This window comes from Siphateles boraxobius, unplaced genomic scaffold, assembly GCF_051911475.1.
Source record: "Siphateles boraxobius isolate OS27281-9 unplaced genomic scaffold, OSU_SipBor_1 12, whole genome shotgun sequence".
Taxonomy (NCBI): domain Eukaryota; kingdom Metazoa; phylum Chordata; class Actinopteri; order Cypriniformes; family Leuciscidae; genus Siphateles; species Siphateles boraxobius.
The window spans coordinates 24,986,544-25,001,905 of record NW_027508722.1 but is presented as its reverse complement, the minus strand read 5'-3'; the positions used below and the strand labels follow the sequence as shown (position 1 = coordinate 25,001,905).

The window sequence follows — 15,362 nt, the reverse complement described above, 5'->3', positions numbered from 1 at the left end:
AAAAAAAAAGACAACACTGTAGAAACTCTATAATGCCAGTACATCCCCTTTTGGCTAAATTACGCATTTAATCTCAGTATTTGTGTGCGTGCTGTGATTTACTGGCAGTCTTACTGGGTCCAGCATTCCCTCTCATTGACTAACTCTGGGTCAGTGATCTAATGGTCATGACAGTATCCGAGCTGTTCTGCATCTTGAAAGAATCCAATTCTATCAGTTCCATCCAAAGTCTATTACTGTACGCATTTCTCAAGAGCTCTCTCTTTATTGTGACAGATTTTCACCTATAACAGCTTATGCAAAAATAATCCAGTAAATTGTGTGTTTGTAATAAATAAATCTCAGAGTGTTAGCTGTTTATGTTCTACAATGTGATTAGTTTCCTAAAAGTGGGCTGGTCTACACATACACACACACACACACACACACAAACACTTTCTCTTTACTGCTACACAATCCCATTTTACCACAGTGCATGTGTCCCACTTACATATATATTTTTTACTCTTTACTTAACCCAGCCCACCTCTTTTTTCATTTCGCTCCTCTGTTTGGTGATGAATTGTCCCTGGTCTCCACGAATGGATGTGTTAATAATTCAGACCAGGCATTGACCATTAGAGCCGGGAGGCAGAACTTTCAGCTGATAGATCACTAATCAGATTAATCGCTGTCTTTCAGTGGGGAAATGAAACGGGGTGAGGGTCCACGCCGCGCATCGTAATATACTGGACCTTCTAGAACACTTCGCCAGCAAACACTTTCAATTACGGCAAGCAACCACCTACAGCTTTAGAGAACATTGCCCTTGATTGAGTATTCACACAGCGATCCTAACATTAGCCGGACACGGTGAAAATATTATCCTACTAGATGTGCATTGCACAAGATGCGCTTGAGTAATTAGTACAACGACGGATGTGACTAATGCCTGTTCCAGACAAAAACATATGCAGTACATCGCTGCAGTTCAGATACATTAGTGGGAACTCCATACAACTAAACATGATCATCCGTACATTCAACTCATGTCCAACAGCTGTAATCTGACTAAATGTAGGGTTTTTAGGCTCAAGTAAGTACGTATTTTTTCCAGCTGAGCTCAGGAACGTGGGTCGTTTATTTCATGGCCATAGTATCTCATTTCAGCTTAACACTGATTTGCCTGCAAAATTATGTTATTGTTTCCAGGGATCATGTACAGCTGTTGCCAGCAGTAGCAGCTAATGACAAAGTCATGTGTTTGGTGGGGTGATGTGTGTGTCCGACTGAGCTGATGCCAGGTGAATTACACAAATTAGAGTTCACCATGGAGTGGAAATACTGATTAGTCACAGTCTGCTGTGAGTCTCCAACACATGCACTGAAAATAGATTATACAAACATCTAGCGAGGCTTAAAGGCATAGTTCTACCAAAAAGTGCAAAGTCTGTCAGTATTTACTCACCCTCTTGTCATATCCAAACACGACAACAAAAATAAACACCATAAAAATTTGTCCATATGTCTCATGTGTATTCCAAGTCTTCTGAAAGCATAAAAGTTGTATATATTCATTAATACCTACTTTAATATAAAGTAATACTGTTCAGGCACAAAAAAGTTCATCCAATTCTACAACTTTGCTCCCATTATGTCCTCTCTTTCCTTGTATCTCTTTGTCTATTTCTCTCTCAGAGCGTCATGTTCTCTCTCTTGACTTACTGTGATGTTTTTGTTCTTTTTTCTGCAAAGAAAAGTCTGATCTGGTCTGGCTGACGGCAACATTCACTGACTATTATTCATATATAATTTATCACAGAGAAACAGAAATGGGGTGAGAGAGTGAATGTTTGTCACTCTCTGAAGAGTGAAGAGATTTAAATGTTGTATTTTCACACACACACACACACACACACACACGCAAACACGAAAAAAGTGAGCTGTTGATCCTAAAAGACGCTGAACTCAACACCACAAGATTGAGTAAAGAACAAAAACAAAATGTACAACACAAATACATCCAGTACCCAATCCAAATATCACAGCAGGGGTAAAAACCTTGCAGTTCAAGCTTAAAAACACATAAAGTGTCACAAATCACAAGACGTCACATCCAATTGTTTGTTCAGCCAATAAAACCCGACATTTGGAATTTTTCTTTTGTGGCCACATTAGCCCCGCCGTACCTGTTGTATTGTTAACCAAGCGTTAACTGTTACCCCATGCTCCGTCAACCCCAGCGTTATTAAACATGAACTCTCGCCCCAGCCTCAGCCAGAGGATTTCTGTCTCTCATTATCCACTCAGTTCTTATCAGAATATAAATAAAGAAACTGAGCTCTAAAAATGTAGTTTAAAGATACTGAGAAGCCTCTGTTCTTGAAATCAAAGGATAGCTTTCTAACAAATCGTGACAGGAAAACAAATTAAAGCAAAAAGAAAAACATCAGATATGATGGAGTGAAGAAATAGTATCTGATTTTACCTATTATACACTGTAAAAACTAAAGGTGCCTCAAATATCCTGTCGGATACTCAAGGAACTTGTATTTAAGTGCCTCAAAGCTCTTTCTCCTATAGTAGGGTTACTGGTGGAGCATTGACCATCTTTGCGGTTCTTGTTGGAACTTATGGCACTTTGTATTCAGTTCAGAGGTTCTGGAGTCACCTTTTCAATACCATGAGACCTCGAAGTGCTTTGGGGGAAATTAGAGGAACTCGAATTCTATAAAAGGGTTATTGTAAGATATTTTAACATTTAAGTGGTTCCTGGAAGATCTCTTATGTTAAAGCCAGCATCTGGAGCAACCCAATGGTTCTGTGAGGCCAGAATAAGATTATTATTATACTATTATCATTATACTTAAGTTTACATAGGCTTACATTTATTTAGTATATACCTATTTTATTGATTAATTTAAACCATAAACAACAACAACAATAAATAATAATAATAATAATATTATAAAAGGAGAAGCACGAGGAGAAAAGTTTTATTCTGTCACGAAACTGCTGCTATTCCTCTGCTGTCATCACTTCAGTGATCCTCGAGCTGCTCGCGCGCAACAAAGCTCAGCCGATCATCATCGGATTTGAAAGTCGTTTGTTCGGCTCTCTGTTACAAGGTTTCTAAACTCGCAAAAGAAATACAAATACCGAGTCTACTCACTATATATTCAAACGCATACATATATAAACTAAATTTATTATACATTTACTATGTTTTTACAGTGTTAACCACTCATTTATTGCACAGTATGTGCCTGTGGTATGAAGGTTTTAGTCGCGATGCTAACTAATCTAATGAACTAATGAACAAATGGAAATCATTGAATTACTAAAACAATCTACGACAATAAGTCAATTCAACGTATTCTGTACAACTGTGTCTTCAAATTAATGGAAAAGGTTTTCTGCTTGTTGTGACATAAGGAAGACTCTTTCCGTGTTGAAGCCTCTACTTCTAGCCTCTACTTCTACTTCTAGTTAACACTGTTGATTCAAGTCACACATTTAAGATTTTCAAAAGCCATAGTGTACATTTCAGTCTCCAGTCTCACGGCATCCCAGACTTCAACTTTTTATAATTCAAAATAGCTGAATAACTAACCATCTGAGATTTCGGTAGATAAAGGTTAGGATCATAATTTTCAGGAATATTACAGCACAATGAGTGTATATTAGCACAGTTTGTTGTTTGTTTTTGGCATCTGATAGAGCTTTTGGACTTGGAAACAGTGACATCAGACTTAACAAGCAGACTGAAACACAAATGTTTTAAATTTAAGTGAAGATGGACATTTTTAATCAGGCAAAATTTTATTTTTTTACATTGATTTATTACATGGAACATATGTGATTCCATGCATTTTGTTGAGATGTCTTATCTTGTATAGCCTATTATATAGATGGATGATTATTCATGTTGCTTTATGTATTATACAGTTTTTTTGTGTATTCATTGATATTAATATATTACTAGCTTTTTTTCAAGTGCATGGATGTGTATGTATTAAAATGGATCTAAAATATGTAATAAACAATTCTTATTTTGTATTTGGTTCAGTTTGTTTATTATAATAGAAGTCAATGGTAGCCATAGTAACAACATGAAATTAAATAATAAAAAAATGAAATTTGGTTTGTGGAGGCACCCAAAGCGGTTCCACACAGTGCCCTATAAAAGAGTTCCTCAGAAAACCTGGTATTTTGGTTCGGTGTTGAGTTTTCCGCTTGATATCCAATATTTGCATCTAGAAGCAAAACCATTGAGAACCGCTGATCTAAACAATATAAAGTCGAATAACTGATGTTGCTGATGTTGTGAACAGATCCCTTGTGCATATGTGGGTGAGAAAGAGAGAGAGAGAGAGAACGAGAGAGGGATGAAGGGGTATAGCTCATACAGGGTCAGTTCTTCCTCCTCCTGATACCGTGGGAACGGATAGACGGGTTAAAGACACAAACGGATCACTGTATCTCTCCCTTTGCTCTGTTCCAAAACCTAGCTGCCTAAAGAGAGAGCATTTTAAAGCGTCATAGACATGCTCCTGAAGCAGTTCTGAAAGCTAGGCATCTTAAATATGCCTCTTAAGAGCCCTTACTTTAGCTAAATAATAAAGCAGCATCTGAAGTAGGGCCAATCAGAACGGGTAACCCAGAATGCGTTATGATGAGCCTTCATTTGATGAAATTAATTTGAGATGGTGAACAAGGCGAGAGAAATGTTGACTCTTAGAATAAAAGTATAATACATTTCGCATACAAATTAAGTTCAGTGACTGATTAAAAACACAGTAATTTGTTCATTATTTATGTATGTTTAGGATTCTTAGAGTTAGCTTAGCAACATGCTAATGTCAAACTCCATTTGAATCTATACGTTTTTCCTTGGTTTTAAAATCTTTCCTTGTTTTTGTTTCTGCCTCAGTTTCTTTCCCTGCTCTCTCTCTCTCTCTCTCTCTCTCTCTCTCTCTCTCTCTCTCTCTCTCTCTCTCTCTCTCTCTCTCTCTCTCTCTCTCTCTCTCTCTCTCTCTCTCTCTCTCTCTCTCTCTCTCTCTCTCTCTCTCTCTCTCTCTACTTCTTTATTCTCATCTTTTCATCTTTGTCTTGCCCCTCTTGCTCACAGTGACCCTGACATGTCCTTTTCTTTTCTCAGAGTTCACAGGAGTCCTGCTGTTTCACTCAACAAGTGGCCTTTTAGCTGTGACTCGGACCACCTATTTTACCCTATGTTTCCTCAGCTACTGGATGTCTAATAGTGTATATTTACTTTAAAGTTAAAATATCACTTTTGAAACACAACTATAAAGATATATTATAGCATTCATTATATAAACCTCACCAAGCACAGTAGTGATGTCAAAACCATGAAAACATTTAAATAGGACCCATATACAAACCAATGCGTACTTAGTATTCAGCAATGGTGATAGTAAATTAAACACTAAAAACAACCGTTTTAAATGCTAAAACTTAGTTTAGGCATCACACATTACAATGTACAGTATGAAAATGTCTATGTTGTATGGCCTGCCAACATGACAACTAAATCGATCTATGACATGTCGTAACCTATTCAAGAGAAGATGGGATAATGTGTCCAATTAAAGTTTCCCTGACATTTAAAGTAATATAATCATTTAGAAATTTGCTAAAGATTACACTTAACAGTGTTATTACTGTAATTATTCATATTTGTAAAGAGAGAGTTTCGAAACTCGAAAATAAATGATGCAAGTTGATCTAAATGTTAAAATGTAAAAAAAAAAAATTATATCGTTCAATAACTGATATGATCCATTCTATTATGAAACACTAGTCATTTCACATGCAAAGAGATTAGCAAATCATATCACTGATGATTTGCATATCACTAAATTCCAAAAACAGTATCAAAAACAGCTTAATTTCCAAAAACAGTATCAAAAACAGCTTATTTACCTAAAAGTATCAAAGTCAAAGACAAGGTGGAAAATTATCATGTAAAACTAATTACGACCGTTTTTGTGCAAGAAATCTTAAAATAAAATATAATTAGATTTCAGGGAATGAAAATAAACACTACTAGAGTGAACATTCCCTTTAAACTCTCATTTCGTGTTTTCGAGAAAAAGCAATGAACATTAACATTTACCCAACAAAATCACTGTTCCCTAAAGTTCCCCACAGTTCCCCACATTTGTTACTAGAAGCTGAGTCTGCACCATGTTCAATAAAGCACCAATATATAGCATTATATAGCAATCCTCTAAGAAAAGTAGTTGATAGTTTAAAGGCTGTGGCCACAAGATGTAACAATTTCCGTCTGAAATAAAAGGCACGGTCAGAGCAGCCTTGGGCCAGTGGACAGCGCTAGAGCCAGGCGTGAGAGCTATTTAATGGCATCTCAGGACATTAATCACCCTGAAAGCTACAAGCAGCATAAAAATTGACAATCTGGCAACCCACAGCATGTCTTTATTAAATACCACATCACTCAGGCCCCAAAAACACCCCTGTCCTGGCAATGAGGGCTGAGGTGAACAGAAACAAAGAAATGGAAAGAGAATACAGGAGGCAAGGTGAAAAAGAAATAAGGGGTGAATGATGGAAAAAGAGATGGAGAGATGATGAACGTTTAAACTAGACTATGTTTTATGGACAGAGCAGGAGGTGATGTATGCGCCTGTCAGCATGACAACTAAATCGAACTATGACATGTCATCACCACTATTCAAGAGAGCTGGGAAAAATGTGCCTATTTAAAGTTTGCCTGACATTTAAAGTAAAAAAAAAAAAAAAAATTATAGTGACGTCACCTCAAGTACGGTACAATATTTTGAAGGAAATGCTAGTGATGTCACACGTTCGGTAAGGAAGAGAGTGTTTCTACTGCGAAGAGCAATAGGGAATGAAAAACACAACAACACGCCAGAGAGGAAACAGAGGCAGAAGGCTTTTGCTCATTCAGGTGAAGCTTTTCTGTCAGCAAGAAAAACTGCCTGCCCAAGTCATTAATTCAAGCAACCGGTAATTTCCTTCTGGACAACAACACTTCCTTTGGAGGAAAGTACAAAAAGGGGGAAAGAAGAAAAACTTTCACGTACAGTAGCTGGAAGTGAAAACGCATCTATTACTCAAAACTTTGGAGTATCCACGTTGCGTATTATTTAGACCCCAAAATGGTTCGGTGCAGGTTTGAAAGTGGACAAATTATGGAAAATAGTAAAGAAAACATACTCTAATGTTCACAATACAAAAGTTACCTCCTTAATCCACACACACCACTTATGGAAACTCGGCCCCCGATTGTAACTAAAATGGTTGCAAATGCAACAAAAAAGTGACAATAATAAAATTGAGGGAAAAGACGTCAAAGCTTTTTGTGTTTGTCCATTGTGGTTTTGTCTGATATTATCTTATTTCAGTATGCGCCAAACTTTTATATACCAAACACACATAGCACAAGTTGTGATGACTGATTTATAATCAAATGGCACTCTTATAAACTTTTGTCATAAGTCAAAATGATACACAAAACACTTCCCCAAACCAATTTCATTTGTCATGTGAATCATAGTGCTGATTGCAAACCCTAACCTCAGTATAGTGTTGGTACCACATCCTGATAGATAGCATTACTGTATAATGCAATAACATATCACATAACTTTTTTTTTACTGGTGACTGTTAACCAATGAACCCAGCTGAGGGGCGGGGTTTGTGGTAAACTAATTTGGGGGGGGGGGGGGGATCGTGCACACAAAACAGTCTCACAGTTTGCCTTTTGAATCAGACTCACTCTGTCAGTAAATCATTCAGAGCCAATATGGAGTTGACGATTTATGTCAGTAATTTTTCAGTTGTCCAATTCTAAATGAATCAGGGTCCATTACTGTGGTGTATACTTTCAGTTTGTGAGACTTACATCAGTCCAGTTGGTTGTTCATATGACAACATGTTATTTAAGAAAAACAAAAAGATTTCTTTTGTAGTATAAATTAATAATCATTTCCTAAAAAGGGTTTAACAGATATGAAAACTGGTCATGTAAATTTAAATAATGCGTCTTTACATACTAATAAATATTATATATAAATATTATACTGCACACACAGCCTGACTGACAAAAGCTGATCTAGACTACACATCTGGATTTGATCAGTGAGGATGCACACAGCAGTTGCATTCATAGAGGGACGAATAGAGAAACAAAAATATTTCAATTTTGATTTTCACTCATCTTCAAAATGATAAATTCAATTGTTGTGCTTTGCAAAACAGAAACAAAAGCCCAATGCATTTGTTGTGAAACCAGATGCCTTTATGTTTTTGCATGTATTAGCCTCTGAAAAATAACAGGAGTCTTTCTGCTAAGAGAGAATCTAAAATCATAAAACCTTATCTTAGTGTGTGAGAGAAACATGTTTAAGCTATTCCACACAAAGAGCAATGGTTGCTTTCCCATTTTATCTGTGCCATCTTCAACCACCACACAGATAATCCAGGATTAGGAGTCCATCGTTGACCACCTTTCAACAAGGACGGGGACGTCAGCACTCCCCGTCCTGCTACCTGGCTCTGGTTCCCATGTCAAGGAACTTTGAAAGAGTAAATCTTGAACACAACTTCTGAAAATCCACACTTTAGACGATTACATATTGTTGCACTGACTCTTGCAACATGAAACGAATATGTCTAGTTGTAATGTTCTGCAATTCAGCCAACGTATATTAAAAAATAGCAGTGGGAGCTTTCTTTATAAGACTGCAGGACGCAGGAGAACGCTGCGTGCTACTTAAATGCAAAACATGAATGATCTGACTACAAACTTTACTGCTTTTGTGGAAAATCAGGTTAATCTTCAATGGATTTGCAAGAATACAAAAGAACAACCCGTTTCAGTCTCTTTCACTCTCTAAACATCTGAACTAAAGGCTTTAGATTTAGAATCCTCTATTTTGCTCAGGGTCTTGAGGCTTTTATGCTTTCTTGCTATCAACAAAAGCAGAAAAATACAGTGGCACAAAAAAAATAACTTTCTAAACATTTAAATCACACCAATATCTAATTTCTTTACACAATATATAAAATGATCGACTCTTTTGGCATAGTCTTCTCATTAGAGCAGTTCCCAGAAACTTCTCTTTTCTGAGGATTTTTTTAATAAATCAAATCATTTCAATGTGATTTGTCTGTGTGTAATTTCTAAATTAATGTCATGCCATTTTCAGGATCAATAAAGTGATATGAGAGTATCTCTTTGTGAAAAATATATGTACATGCATAATCAACTAAATCAATCATTTTACATGCTGTGATTTGTGAATTTTGGCATCACAACACAACATTATCCGTTAAGTTTACAGACATTTCTTTTAACCCAAAAAACACAACACAATGCGCAATTCAAAATACAGGTAAAACACAAACACTTCCTTCATATTAACACAGCAGATTGGGTATTATTTTTACAGATTTTTCTTAGAGTGAGCATTACAATGTACAATGAGATGTTCACTTTAAAATGAGCTAAATTTGACAAATTAGTTGTGTTTTTAAAAATGAACTTTTAGTGGGTGTTAGATGACGGCAAAGATCTAAATGTAAAAACATGGAAATTAGCTGCCTGAGATAACAGTTATTATTAACTTCGATATACACATTTCTGGTTCAGTGATGGTTGAGGATACATAAAACAAAGAAGTTTTGAAAACACTGAACTAAATCCAAGTCATACATTAAGTATGGCTTATGTGTCCATTTTTTGGGCTAGGGACAAAAAGATCCTGCTGTACTGGGTCTAGAATAGATGTGGGTTGAATTAGCTGCTTTGCTCTGCAGAATGTGGTGCTTATTGACCAGAGAGCTCTGAGGGATTTCACCGTCCTGCTGCCGGATTTTAGATTAGCTCAGGTATTTTTCACCCTCTTTGACGACAGCTGAGTAGATTTACAGTGAAAATCTTTCACTGAAAACAGCTGCTTATAGAAAAGAAAAATTGTTCATAAAGGATATTCCAGGATTAGCTATCTCTACAGCCGCACACAGGCCTCAAAAAATGACCTTTCACCCAGAAAACAAATAGTTCGCGCACAAGGACTCGACCGCTTCTCAAATTCTTTTTCTAAATCAAATCAACTTTAAATTGAACACTTGGCAGCAAAGAAACATTGTCGAAAAATGGGGGAGAGAGCTGTATGAACGTGGATTGTTGGAAAGAAAAAGAATGTGGTCAGCTTCTCACGGCTTTGCCGTTTTCTTCGATTGAAAAACACGTGTGGTGGTTGTCATCCAATAAACTCTGAAATAAGAAAGCAATGAGCAAATGCCACCGAAAATCCACTAAAACCGATCAATACAGAGAGAAAAAGAGAGAAGAAGAGTAAGAGTTTCATCTCCTTTCGTGCAACACTAATGCGTTTCAATTTTCCCTCAAAAGAAAAGATCCATTTCGGATCATCATCTTGGTCTATACGTGCCGTAATCTCTTCATTAGCTCAGTTATGATAAGCCTCTTCAAAAACAACTGCTACTCAGAGAAACAGGAATCTAAAATGGTCCGATTACATCCAAAGCGTCACAGTAGGGCATGTGAGCGGCTCTTTTATAAGGTGGGCTGTGTAAATATGAACTGATTGGCACACATTTGAAGCTAGGTCTGAGCGAGTGGTGCCTGAGACGAGAGTTTTGCTTCTTTCCATCTGTAGCATCTGAAGAAAAACACATCTTCGTGCCAAAAGATTTGTACACACAAATGCCTATGAATGCAGCACGATGGAGCTAAGTTAGCATGCGTAAACACACAAGACGCAGTCAACCTTGTTTAATCTTATAAATCCAGTCCTGGAACATAACGTCCTGAACATTTAGTAAATTGAGAGATTTGATATATATATATATGTATGTATTTATTAACTATATGTAGAGAAACTGATCGTTGCCCGTTTTCGAGACTTTACAGAAAGTTAACTGGGCTTGCTATGCGTATGGACTAATATTGACAGGGACAACAACTTCCTTTTCTGTTTATATGATATAATGGTTAGGGTCAGACGAACAAGAACTTTCTCAATCTGGCAAGCTCTAATCTGGTTCTAACCAGTTTGCCAAACCCTTAACTAATGTAAAAATAGAAAAAACTGTTAGTGATTACTTTAAATACAAGTCAAACAATCTAGTCCAGTTCAGTCTTTTTTTTTTTTAACTGCATAAAGTATGTTTACTAGTTCTAAATCTGATACTGACTATATGTTAATGAAGCTTACGACTGAAAACTAGTTGAAATAAAATACATTTTTAAAGTAATATAATTTGTATGGTTTTAGTTTTAGTCAACATTAATAACCCTGGTTAGCAGTCAAATTCTGGCTATGCAACACTTTGAAATACTAAACAGCTCAAATTCACACATTTTTTAAAATATATACATTTGAAAATATAAATCAAAGTTTCAAGACATTCCTAACCAATTGAACAAACATAAAAATGCAATAATGTTTGTTAATGAGTCATAAATGAAAGTGATTATAAAGTTCAGAATAGTTCCTCTATTATTCACCCCTAGTCAAGCACACATCTTCTGATTCACCAAGCCTGGTAAACAATTGTTTATCCAATGTAAATAACACTGCCATCAAGTGAACGTGGTTAGAGACCCACCCACCAGCATTTACCTCGGTTTCACCTTCACCAACACAATTTCTTCTGTCCAGATGGGTGACCATCTCTTATCATTTCCAATTTTTTCCATCTGCAGTCTGAGCATCGACCCCACAGCATCTGCAATCTGGTTTAAGGACACATCAAAAGTGTAATTCACTGAGTCTGAAGGTTTCATAAGCTGGAAGAAAACCAGCCATGTCCCAAGCCTCCCGTTCGGCAGTGGATACGCTTCAGCAGCTCTCTTACCTGAGCTGACAGCGATGCTTGGTCAGTGCTATCTGACAGAAACATTCTCTGCTGATTCAGGCAGTGATTACTGAGTTAAAGGCTGACAGTTGTGAAACGCCCTGATGGACGGACAGGTTGGGAGAGCTTTTCACCGTTTGCTAAACATGGCAGTCTGAGTCATCACCAGACACTGTATCAGCGAGGAAAACAACAGCGGGAACGCCGGGCTTCATTAATACAATTATGTCCAAGGCCGTGGGGATACTTGTGTATGAATCATTATTGCCGCAGGATTGCGTGTGTACGTTTCATTAATGCTGAAAAGCTGTGTGCGAGTTTCCGCTGAATAGATGTTTACGTTCCGTACAGGCCGGTGTGCTGGGACCAAGAGGTAATTAGGCAACCATAGTAACCGGGGCTTATGGGGTCGTATCGTGCACGTTATGCTGTGTGGACAGTTTTAGAGCAGGTGGACAGTCTACCATGATAGTGTAGGTTGGCTCGCTGGGAGTGTGTTATTGGATAACTGCAAGAGTGTGTGGTGACAGTGGTTGCTCTGTTCCGCCGATGCACGGTGGGAAGCCAGGAGCTTGTCAACAACAGCTTATCTGCCAAAACAGCTGGAGCCCTCTGCGCCTCCCACAGAGAGGACACGCGCAACTGTACGTGAGCATCTCCCACCTGAAGGTGGATAGTCATTTACTCAGGCTACAGAGAAAAAGAAAGACAAACATAACTTGCACGCAAGAAAACACGCACCCCTTAAGTCTCAAAATCAACCCAAACCTGTTTTGAAACCATAGTTTGTCCAACTTCGCCACACCTAGTCTCACACCCACAATGTACTGCAGAATTACTGAACTATGAGGGTAAAGGCAGGCTTCAGTTTGTTACTCTCCCATGGATGCACCAATATTAAACTTCTAGCAAATAAGTCAATAATTAATTTCATGCTACAGAACACCAATAAATGGACGATATTTAAACACTAAACTATTTTTTTCCTTAATGAAAAATAAATGAATAAATAATTTAAAATGTCACGAGTAAGCATCAAAATATTAGGCATCACAACATATAATATTATGTACCGAGTGAAAAATGGATACCCACTTGAGATTTGCTTAAGATAACATTTAATAGTGTTAATAAATCATTAGTGCTTCATTCAGACAACATGCAAAATCTGGTTAAAATGACTGCTTTAAAATCCAAATGAGAAAGAGCGTTACTAGATTTTGCACTTCACAGACTGTGTGGAAAAGAGGTGTGACAGATGAAGCACTGCTGTTAAAAGAATATGAAGGAGATAAACAAACCCATCAGGTGAATATTACAGAACCCCCTGTGGCCTAAACACAGACCCCAAGACAGCTTAACCCATATTGAGTGTGAGAGAAAGAGTGTGTGTTTGTGCGCTTCTCCGCCTGCCATTGTAATGAAATTAGAGCGAGAAGTCCATGTCTGATTTATGGCTGTGTCAGGTTTGAAAGCACCTCTTTTACATAAAGGAGAGGCACTTCCAAAGCACACGATTTATCATTCCCATCTCTCATTTCACCATCCATCCTTATTCACGCCAAGGCTCATCTCCAGCCTTCCTTGGAAAACTCTCTCTCCATTTTCGCTCATCGCAGTGAGGAGGCGAGCAAGAGGTGTTTAACCTTGCTGTTATTTACTGGCCCGCATAGACTGGCTTGGAGGAGGGACGAGACAGATCGTATCCAGAGGGGCTTAACTGTGGACGCACATCACGCTGGGGCTCACGCATTGTATGCAGCGGCAACAAAACAGAGGATTATGGGTTGCATATAAGGTTATAATGAATCGGCTCTGCCCTGGGCGGGTTGGCTTTTGGCGTGTAGATGGAAAGGATCTGTGTGCGCGTCTAAGAGAAGGAAGTTGTATGAAAGATGTTTGAAGACTGAAGTTGGAACATTGTGTAAGGCATCTTTTGTTGCTGAAAAGCTGCAGGGACGTTGAGCAGAAAATAGGCTAAAGACGTCAACACAGACACATCAGGTGTGGTTTCTGTGTCATCAAACACTAGCGAGGAGCATTTTTAAACAAGTTTTCAGAACAGCACACTTGTTAAACCTTTTTTTTCCCACCAACTCCAAAAAAATCACACCATTCAGATAATGTCGAACAGGTCAAAGTAGGTCATACAGTACAGTAAATACAGTAAAAGCATTCCTTGTATTTACAGTAAAAGCAGCTTAGTCTGATTCACTGAATGAAATACTTTTATGAGTGGTTCTGTGAATCAAAAACATAAAAGTGCAACCAGTGTAGTTTAATTACAGAACCACTGACTCTTGTGAGCTAGTTCATTTTAGTGAATCGAAAACACAGAGTATAACGAGTGCAGGTAAATTCCCAAACAAATATTGTAAAAACCTATTATTTTTAATGATCAAAAGCATTCACACTCAGTGTAGAGCAGTTCAATAACAGAAGGAATGGCTCTTATTAGCTGGTTCATTTTAGTAAATCAAAAACATACAGAGCAACCAGTGCAGTTCGTTTCCCAAACAAATGACTTTCACGGCTCAATCACAATTGAGCCGAATTGTTTTAAGTTTGCATACGTTCAAAATAATCAAATTTTACATGTGGAATAGCATTTCCACCCAGAATGATCTTAAAGAACAACCATTACCAGCTAGTCTGAAAACATGACTATAAAAATCCACCAGCTAGACTAGCATGATTGCAGCAATAACCAGCACAACCTAGGCTAGCATTAAAAATTCTTACTGGTCTAAGCATAGCATAAAAAAGCATTTCACCTATAACATACAAAGGTGCAGCAACAGACAGCAAATGAACACACCCTCAGAGATGTTTGCAAACACATTTTATGCTAACCTGTTACAATAACCTTGATGAGTGATTGAATGCGAGTCATGAGGTGAGCTAACAATCTTGACAGATCTAAATATCTAAATTCATCATTTAGTCACATTCCAGAAAAGCACACACACAAACCCTAGTGCCACAGCTTTAGCATGTGTTATGAGCTTTCTCAAGAAAAACAAGCGCATGCAACATGTCAAAGCGTGTTTCTATGGCAGCTTGGAGAATGTACTGCAGGTTTCTCAGACAAAAACAGCTCACAGAGAGCTTGTTTTACCAGTTATCTTTATCTGAATCACAGTAAACAAATAGCTGCACATGGTCAGGCATGCTAATGGCTCAATGCTTGACTAAATGGCAGCGGCGAGGTTATTTCTAGAAGAAGCTCTGACTTGGATGCCGTCTACCTTATTCAAAGCTCTTTATAGAGCCATGAGGTTTGGTTTAAGGTATAAATTCCATGATTACCCAACAAACCCTCACCCTCCATTTATCAAGATGCCTAACTGCTAATGGTTGGTCAACATTTAAAGCAATTAGGACAAGTCTAGGTCTGGGAAACTGGCCCACAGAGCAAGTTTCAAGAGTGTTGGTAAAGGTGAAGGAGTTTAAAGGAGGAGAGAGGGAAGGAGGGAAATGGAAAACGA

At 37.7% G+C, this 15,362-nt stretch overlaps 1 protein-coding gene across 8 annotated transcripts in view; it reads right to left on the bottom strand.

The window, feature by feature from the left end:
* sema6cb (semaphorin 6Cb) overlaps window positions 1-15,362 on the bottom strand; it is a 151,673-nt gene that overhangs the window by 86,796 nt on the left and 49,515 nt on the right. For 2 of the 8 annotated variants that reach the window (XM_077215191.1, XM_077215235.1), the window contains exon 1: window positions 11,640-11,967. The exons of 4 other annotated variants lie outside the window; for them this stretch is intronic. The gene's annotated coding sequence lies outside the window, so the exon portion shown is untranslated. Of the gene's footprint in view, window positions 1-11,639; window positions 11,968-15,362 lie in introns of those variants that run through there. 2 more of the 8 variants (XM_077215200.1, XM_077215244.1) reach the window with 2 other exon arrangements.